The following is an 8601-nucleotide window of genomic DNA, read 5'->3' as shown; positions in this document are numbered from 1 at the left end:
TAGAGTATCTGGAAGGTATAAAAATGTGCAAAGTGGAAAAAAAAATCACCCAAAAGCCCACTCGCTGTGCAGAGAAAACTGTCACGAACACCTCTATGCTCTGGACAGTTTTTGTAAGTGTATTTAGAGCAAAATTGAAAGTGAAAATCTGATAATTAACAACCATCCTCTGGAGCAACATTGTGATCTCTCTTGCTTTGGGACCTGGGAAGCTCCAGAGGACAATTTTGGCCCAACCTGAGGAACAGAGTAGAAAGTTGCTCAGATTGCTCTAGTGTGTGACTCTTCATTCTCCTGTTATCTCACCAGGGTGTTTGTTTCTTTCCCTTTTCTTTGATTTGACTCACTTTCTTTTTTCAAGATTTTATTTATTTATTCATGAGACACACACAGAGAGAGGCAGAGACACAGGCAGAGGGAGAAGCAGGCTCCATATGCAGGAAGCCCGATGCGGGACTCGATCCCAGGACCCCAGGACCACGACCTGAACTGAAGGCAGATGCTCAACCACTGAGTCACTCAGGTGCCCTTCACCTTTTTATTTCATTTCATAACATGCATTTTATGTAAAGGTCGCCAACTAAAGTAAAGAAAACAAAGTTTTGCTCAAACAAACTGCAAAGGCTACAGAGCAGTGATGTGAAGACGCCACACCCAGGCCTGATCTCACACCCAGAAGTTCATTTTTGTTTCCTCCTTCGTATCTTGGTGTCATGAGTGTTCGTTGCATTTTGGCCAGGTCTCAGGTCTATGGTGAGCGCTGCCTGGTGGGGTGCAGCCAGCCAGTGATCCGGGTGGGGGGTGGGCTGAGACCACCAGCCAGCGTCCCCGAAGACGAGGTGGTCCACCTGCTGTGGGAGCGTGATGGAGTGGGGGTGAGTCTGTGTTCGCATGACGTGGTGGGAGCGCAATATAGGGGCTGAGCATGTGGCAGCCGGAGGCCAGGGCAGTGGGGTGTGGAGGGAGGGAGGGCCGGGGTGGCCGGAGCAGGGGCCACACACACACTCCTCCTTCCACCGACCACGCACACACGGAGCCCATACTCTTCTGAACGGTGGGTAGTGGGTTCTCATGGGTCAGGATCCACACATGCCAAGCCTGCCTCATCCTGGCCCCGCCCCCGCTCTGGGCAGGTGACCCCCCGCCCTTAGCCACCGACTTTGGCCATGCTGGGGGGTGTCCTAGGACCACATGCGGCTTCGACATGATTTCTGTCGCTTTTAACTAAATTCTTAAAAAAAAAAAAAGAATTGTAGGTACAAGAACATAAGTTTTAGAAAGAATCCAAAGGGCGAGACTAAGACTTATACAAGCCTGTCTTTACACAGGAATCACCTTTAACTGGCTTTGAGGTTGTAGGATCACAGCTTCCCTCCTTCGAGTGAAACCCCCTACAGGCTGCCTGGTTGTACCTGGGCGTTCAGTGCCGTGTGCATACCCTAGGATGAGCTCACCTTGCCTTTCCTGGAGCACAATTTTTTTCTCCTTTGGAAAACTTACAGCACTTAGACTGTTTCCTTACCCCAGCCGGGGGGTTTGATGAGGTGTGATGCACCTGCTGCTGTTCCCAAATCATCATCTCAACTCCACGGAGATAAGATCATACATGGGATATTTTCATAGGCCTAAGAACTATCATTTTGATGTGCTAATAGTTCTTAGGAAAGACATTTCAAACAGAGACACTGCAGTCTAAGCAGAGTCCTTTGGTTTTCTGTCCACGGGTGACGCAGAGCCAGGAGATGAGCCCCTCCTCTGGGCTCCCGCCGCGGTGAAGGTCAGAGCAAGGTCGAGCGGTTGACCCCCCAAGGCCCCACCTGGCTGTTGTGTACTTGATTTTACGGTTCCAGGAGGACGGGTAAGTGGATTTTAGCCATGAAAGGAAATAGGTGGTGCTTTCAGCTACAAGAAACAGAAACTCTGACTCAAACTGGCTTTAAAAGAAAAAAGGAAATGTATTACCTCACACACCAGGAAACGGGAAGTGCAGGGTGGGCGTGGACGTGGATGCCGTGAATCAGTGGTTTAACTGGGTTCCGCTCTTTCTCCAGGGCTGCTCTGCCCTGTTGTCAGACGCTGAGGCCAGCTAATCCTCCTCTGCGCCCAGCCCGGCTGTCCCGCCGCCGCCGCACCCACACCTTCCCCAGGGGAGGCACCTGCTGGCGCCCAGGGCCTTCGAGGTGGTTCCGAATCCAAAGCCCAGGGCGAGGCCTAGAGTCCCAGCTCCCCGAAGCCCCTGGGGGTTCGTGATGCACAGCAAGGTAGAGACCCCCGCCCTGTCTGCCCGGCCTACCTCCTGGCCTGGGAAGGAAACCCAGGAGGGCGAAGTTATGATGGGACAGGAGAGAAAGGGAACGAAATCTCAGCCGTGTCAGCAGGGGAGAAGCCGGCCGTGATTGTGGGGGGCAGATCGCTCCCACCCCCTCCGTGGTCCCAGCGTGGGGACCTGAGAGCAGGCTCCAGGGAGGCCAAAGAGCAGCGTTTCAGGAAGCAGGCCCTGGGAATCCAGCTGGTGCCCCGGGTGGGGGGTCTCCTGCCGTCTCCCCCCAAGGCCTCCAGGCTGCTTGTGCACGTGTGCATCCTGCAGAGCAGGGCCCCAGGGGGCTGCCCGCCCCAGGCCACCTGCCCCGGCACAGTAGCGCCCTGCCCCCGCCCTGGAGGGGACGTGCCACCTGCCAGTGACACAGGGCCCGGTGACCTCAGGTGCTCAGGGCCCGGGCTTCCCCCACACCTGCCGGCGGCCCTCACAGGGGAAGCGGAGCATCCCAGTAACAGGAGCTGCTGGCGGTAGAGACAGGAAGGCGACTCCGTCCACACCGCGGAACGCTGCTGCGTGGCACTTCCGGAGGACGGTCCCGGGCAAGTCCCTGGAGTCCCACGTCCTTTGTCACCTACCCCAACTTCCCGCTCGTCCGCACTGGCTCTCTTGGACTCATTCCCTGGCTCCCAGGTGGCGGCTCCTGCCACTCACATCCTTCTTGGCTGCCGCCTGGCACGTCCCAGCACGTCTTACATCAACTCCAGGGAGCATCTGGCCAGGCGGTTGGGGAGTGTCCCGCAGGAGGTGTGTTTTAACGGGTCCCCTGCAGACCGCTCACTGCTCGGAGCCCCGTCCCGGATGCAGCCAGTCTCCAGAAACAGACCCAGCCTCGGTTCCCCGCTCAGCCCAGTGCAGACTGGCCCTGGGGCCTTGGGAAGCTTCCCAGTCTCAAATCTGTAATGTGGAAAAGGGGAAAATAGTCATTATCTGAAGGTAGCACAGTAGGCATGGATTTCGGTGGTGACTGCGATGTGCTTGGGCCATGCCAGTGCGCCCTGCAGGGCAGCGTCTCTTCCTCCTCTGGTGCAGGGCAGAGGCCCGGGAGGGCCCCGATCAGGGATCCTGCAGAGAGGCTGCGGGCATCAGAGGCTCCGTGGGGCCCAGTGCCCGAGCCTGCTGGAAATTAATGGCTATTAATCCTAAATGTGAGAAGAGAGAGGGACAGAGACAGAGAGGGAGACAGAGAGACAGAGAGAAAAGAAGACAGGGCATTTCTATAGCAAAGGCCCAGAGCAGAGGCCTGTCCGTCAGCAGACAGTGACAGCAGACGGGACTGCAGGACGGCCGCCCGAACACACCAACCCTTGTACCGACCGCTTATGACCATGGGGCCATCCCCTGTTGTTCACTCATTACACACACCTCCCCAGGGGCCACGGTGGATGTCCCGTAGGACTGCGGCAGGTGCAGAGAAGTTAAATGATCTCATTCGTTTTCTCTGTCATGGTCAAAACAACTTGTACATAAATACTATGAATAATCCAATCAGTTTTGGATTTCTGAGTGCTATTATATGAATAAAAATACCCTGTAGTGTACATTCAAAACGAATTCCTTCCCAACACAAAGAGAATTCTTTGCCAAGTGTGACTTTCACGGCCTACACTCCCTCTTCCCCACCAAGAAAGACCAAAAAAAAAAAAAAAAAAAAGAGAGAGAGAGAATAAAACAGGAAGCAAGCACTTGGCGCGGTTTCGCTGGGTCGCAGTGGAGGTAATCCTGAAGATTCTGGGTGGATAAACACACCAGCCAACACCCGAGGTGTCAGGGCAAATCCTTTCTTATTAAAAAGAACCACAGCAATTTAAAAACTCATATAAAGATAAATTTACATTAAAAAACCCTACCCTCAGTTTTTGGCTTTTTTTTCTCTCTGTACCATAAATACAGGCTAGTCAAAAAAAAAAAAAAAAAAAAAAAAGAAAGAAAAAAAAAAGAAACAATGAGTGAAAAGATGGGAAAATACAAATTTCCGTAACATCCACGGCCTGGCCCATGTCTGTTCTGAGAGCCACAGTCAGCGCCTGGAGAACCACCTTCTTGTTTTGCTTCTCCTTCTCCGTGCTTGACTGGAAACAGAGCCCATAAATGAATTCTCATGAAAATCGGATCATGTTATACAGGTGACTCAGTTCCCCCTCTTTCACCTAATGATATGTCTTGGACACTGTGCATGCAGCTGTGGGTCCGCAGCCCCCACCCCCACGGAAGGGTGCATGGCAGGCAGTGTCCAGGGGCTCCTAGGAAACAAAGGCTTTGCTCCGTCTGGTATGGTAGCCCCATCGGGGAGGCGTCTGCTCCCTACAGGCCCACCCTCCGAGGGCAGGGGACAAGTAACGCGAGAGGAGCGCGCTCTTCTACATACATACCTGGAGCACGAGGAGACCCTGCCAACCAAGACCTGAGGTGTCCTCTCTTCTTCCGTGTTTTGGGCAGCTTCCCAAGGCGCTGTTTGGACCACTTGAAATTAGAACTCAGACACCAATTCCCCAGCTTGCAAATCCAATCTGCTGCCCGTGGACCTGTGGCGAGGCCCTGCAAGTCCGCTTCCAGGTGATTCCTCCATGCACGGAGTCAAGAACACAGATTCCGACTCTGGGGTCCAGTGTCACGGGTGGGCGTGCTCCGTGTATTTTCCTCCTCCCTCACCTGTTAGGACTTAGCACGGCCATCCAGCTTTGGTATTTCTGCTCAGATTTAGTTTTCTTTTCTTGGAACGGTCGGGTTTTCTTTGTCACCCTTCCACGTTACGGTTCCGTACCTGCTCTTCGTGCTTACGCTAAGCGTCTTACCAAGGCTGCTCCACCCAACCAGACCTGAAATAGTATCCATCCCCTTCTGGAGAAGGCGAACGTGGGAGCACTTGTGCATCTGCCTCTGCAGCCCCTCCTCCTCGTGGCTGGTCTAGTTCCATATCGTTGTTATGTTTCTTGATTTTCACCGTCAACGACTACATTAGTCGCTGCTTGTGCACATCTCGTTGTTCATCATTCTTACCAAACCCCATTATCCCTTCTGGTTTAATTCTCTCCTCCCTGGATGAAGGTCTCTGGTCATTTTAGAGGCAGTGACAGGTGGAGGGTTCTCAGTCTCTGGAAATGCCTTTCTCTCTCTTGCTGTTGAGTTGTAGTTCTCAGCACAGTTTCCTGAGAAATTTGGTGTCAATCGACTATCAGTTGAATTAGTGGAATTTTTGGTGGTAGTATGTCTCCTGTTGTTCTAATATTTGGTCTTTGACCTTGGTTTGTGACCCCGGGATCCTGAAACCCTTGTGAATTCCTAAAGGACAAGAACACTAGAAGCATCTCTTGTCAGGTAGTTCATGGCATTAACCTCTCCATCTGTACAGGATGAAAAGGCTAAGTTGCTGTCACCCAAGGATCCAACACCATTAGGACTGAAAGAACAACAGCCACAAGCACGTGCACACCTCAGTTAGCTGTCCCAGGTGAGCGCTCCAGAACTGCAGGTAACTCTGCTCCATGAAGTCGGCAAGCCAAGCAGGTGTACGGGGCGCCCCCACCTTCAGCGTGTGACTTCTGGGGGCGGGGGTAGGGCCCGAGTGCAGGTAGAGAGCTTCCCTCTCAGGACCCACTACGGTAGGTGCATCATGGGTCTTGTGCTCCATGGGGAGCCTACTGAGGCAGAAGGAGGAAAGGATTTGCCAGCCGTCTCTCACGTCTCCTAAAATGGAACTCCCTTTATGTTGTCTAGGCTTTCACACAGACCTGGTGAGTGTCTGGAACCTTCTGGTCAGCCCTTATCACCTTCTTGGTGCTGGTGCTACAGGTTCCAGCTTGGGGTCCCCTATCTTGAGAAAGAAAAAGGAAAGGATGAAAGGCAATGGATGATTATCTTTAAGGAAAATCAAAGAGCAGAGGAGAGAAGTGGATTCTGGGTTTTCATTCAGGCTTCACGGGGCTACGGGAACACTGTGCCAATGTTTAAGGACGCCGTTGAGCACTCTCATCCCCGGGGTCTGTGTCTGATGGAGCCACTCTGCTGCCCACGTGTCGAGGACCCAGGCAAGCAGGTGACATAGCTCACGTGGTCTTTCCCTCATTCCTCTGTGCCAGTCGTGTCTTTACCTTTGAGCATCTTTGGGACAAATCTGAAGCCATATGGCTTTTTGCTTTCCTTTCTCTTTTTTGTGCCCAGATTCTGTTTTATTTAAGAAGACCTTCTCTTTCCTGGACTGGGTTGTATTCCCCCATATTTCTCATGGTTTGTTATGAGTTTTTCCTCCTGTCTCTCTTCTCTCTCTGCCCCACACCCTGACCCCCAGGACATTTTATACGATCCTGGCTGGATTGTCCGATTTGTAAGCTGTGCTTTGTGTCACTCTCTGTGGGGGTTTCTTGAGGTGAGGAGCTGGGTCATGGTGGTCCTTCTCCAAGGGCTTTCTGTGGGATCCCCTCAATCCACTGTTGGAGGGAGTGTGCCGGGGGCCCTCGCTGGGCTGACGTCTCCCTCTGTGCTGGAAGTCTGAGTTCCTCGAACCCCCACAGCTCACAGTTCTTTCTCGGGGTAGTTTGTATTTAGTGTCTCTTCCCGGGGGTCATTCTTGCCGGTTTCTGCGAGTGGACTTGGAGGTCCTTGTTTCTCAGTGCTTCCAAGGATTAGGGCGATAGTGCTTCAGGAAAGGCTTTATCGATTTAAGACAGTTTGATGACCTGATGTTGGAAGGCCATCCCAAAGATGTAAGATCCTAGAGAACACGCAAGCTCAGACATGGGGACGACAGTCCATATCTATGGATGAGGTCGTCTCTCTGTATCTGAGACTTATATTTAGAATAGTTTGGCATTCATGTCTTTATAAGGCTAAGAATATGAATTAATTTTGTTAAGATGATCTCACACCAAGTGTACGTGTGGTATTTTAAGCTTGACCTTTGGCCTTTAGAGACCTTGGCAGCAAACCCAATGCAAGAAAATAAAGATGCTCCCATCTGACACTTCATTCAGATGACGGCCCGGCTTAGTGCACACGGCAGTCTCGAGGGCACACCGTGACACTGCAAACGGCAGACAGTCTATTTTGGGTCTTGAAATATATTCCTGGATGGCGCAGATGGCCTCTGCTGTTGCAGACTGCCGTGCACGGTGGGGAGGCCCCAGAGTGCGCGCTGGGATGAGACAAGGCGCTAACAGAGGCTGGGAAGCAAGCCTGACTCGGAGCAGACAAGCCATTTACCACCTAACAAGACACATCAAGAAGTGTCGGGTGGGGAGCCAGGAAACAGAGCACTCGAAGAGGCATCCCCCTCTGTCTCCTCTCTGCCGAACAAAATACCTTCAAAAGTCAATAGCAAGGGATTTCCCCTTTGAAACTCTTATTCACTATTGACCCAGGAAGTCTGGTGGGTGGTTTAGTGATCAATGAAAGTCGGGTTTGCAAAAACGTCCTCATCTGGTGACAGCAGCAATGAAGTCCCTAGATGATGCCAAACAGTCCGTAGCTGCATCCGTGAGATGCTTGTGCAAAGCTGTCCCACTAACGGGGAAAACACTCCAGGTGCCCGATGATGACTTTTCCTGTTTTCTGACCTGTGGGGTCAGGAGCTGGGGCCTCACGTGACTGCACGTGGCTGAGGAGTTGTCAGGCACCAGGGCTGTGCCTCGACCCTTGGGGCCTCTGCAGTCTGGTGCCAGGTCTTGGGTATCTTCCACAGGAAGTGAGGCCCGGAGACTGACTTAGTTTCTATGCACATTGCCCAGAGACTCAGAAGGTAACACCACCTGTTTTTCACGATCGATGAGACATCGAGGGAGCAGCAGCTCCTTGCTCCCAGACTCTTGGCCTGAGCCCGTGGGATACCGCCTGGACTTGCCGTCTTACCTGTTGTGCGGTGTCGGGTCAGCTTGGGCTTGGTCGCAGCACTGTCTTCCTGGAGCCCAGTGGAAGCAGGATATAGAGGCCTGGCCTCCTTGCCCGTAAAATCTTCACAAGCGTGTCTAGGGTAATGGCTGGTGTCCTTCCTCATGGAGACGCCCAGGCTGCCCCCGTTGCCATGGAGATGGAGGCCGGTGCCTGACGAGAATGGCCCCACTCTACTGGGGACCATCAGCGTTCCTAGGGCTGCAGCCACCCTCGGGAGACAGAGGGGCTCCCTGGAGCTCTGGGTCAATGAGGAAACGCTCTTCCTGGAGATTGCTCCATAATTCTGATTTCTGCTTTTCAGGAGAAGGTCCCAGGATCAGAGCCTGAATGAAGGGAAAAGGAAGCTTTCAGGGAAACTCAGCCAAATATTAGGATAATTAGATGTGGGTGCGTAGCCT

General features: G+C 52.7%; 1 long non-coding RNA gene across 1 annotated transcript; it reads right to left on the bottom strand.

Annotated features, from left to right (window-relative positions):
• Positions 1–519: 519 nt before the first annotated feature.
• On the bottom strand, positions 520–7262 carry LOC140635735 (uncharacterized). The gene is made up of 2 exons (XR_012033080.1): positions 4690–7262; positions 520–3214 (listed from the first exon to the last, which is right to left on the bottom strand). It is a non-coding gene; the product is annotated as an uncharacterized lncRNA (long non-coding RNA).
• Between the last annotated feature and the right edge of the window lie 1339 nt (positions 7263–8601).

The sequence above is a fragment of the Canis lupus genome, chromosome 1, assembly GCF_048164855.1.
Source record: "Canis lupus baileyi chromosome 1, mCanLup2.hap1, whole genome shotgun sequence".
NCBI classification, from domain to species: domain Eukaryota; kingdom Metazoa; phylum Chordata; class Mammalia; order Carnivora; family Canidae; genus Canis; species Canis lupus.
This window is presented reverse-complemented; position numbering and strand designations above follow the sequence as displayed.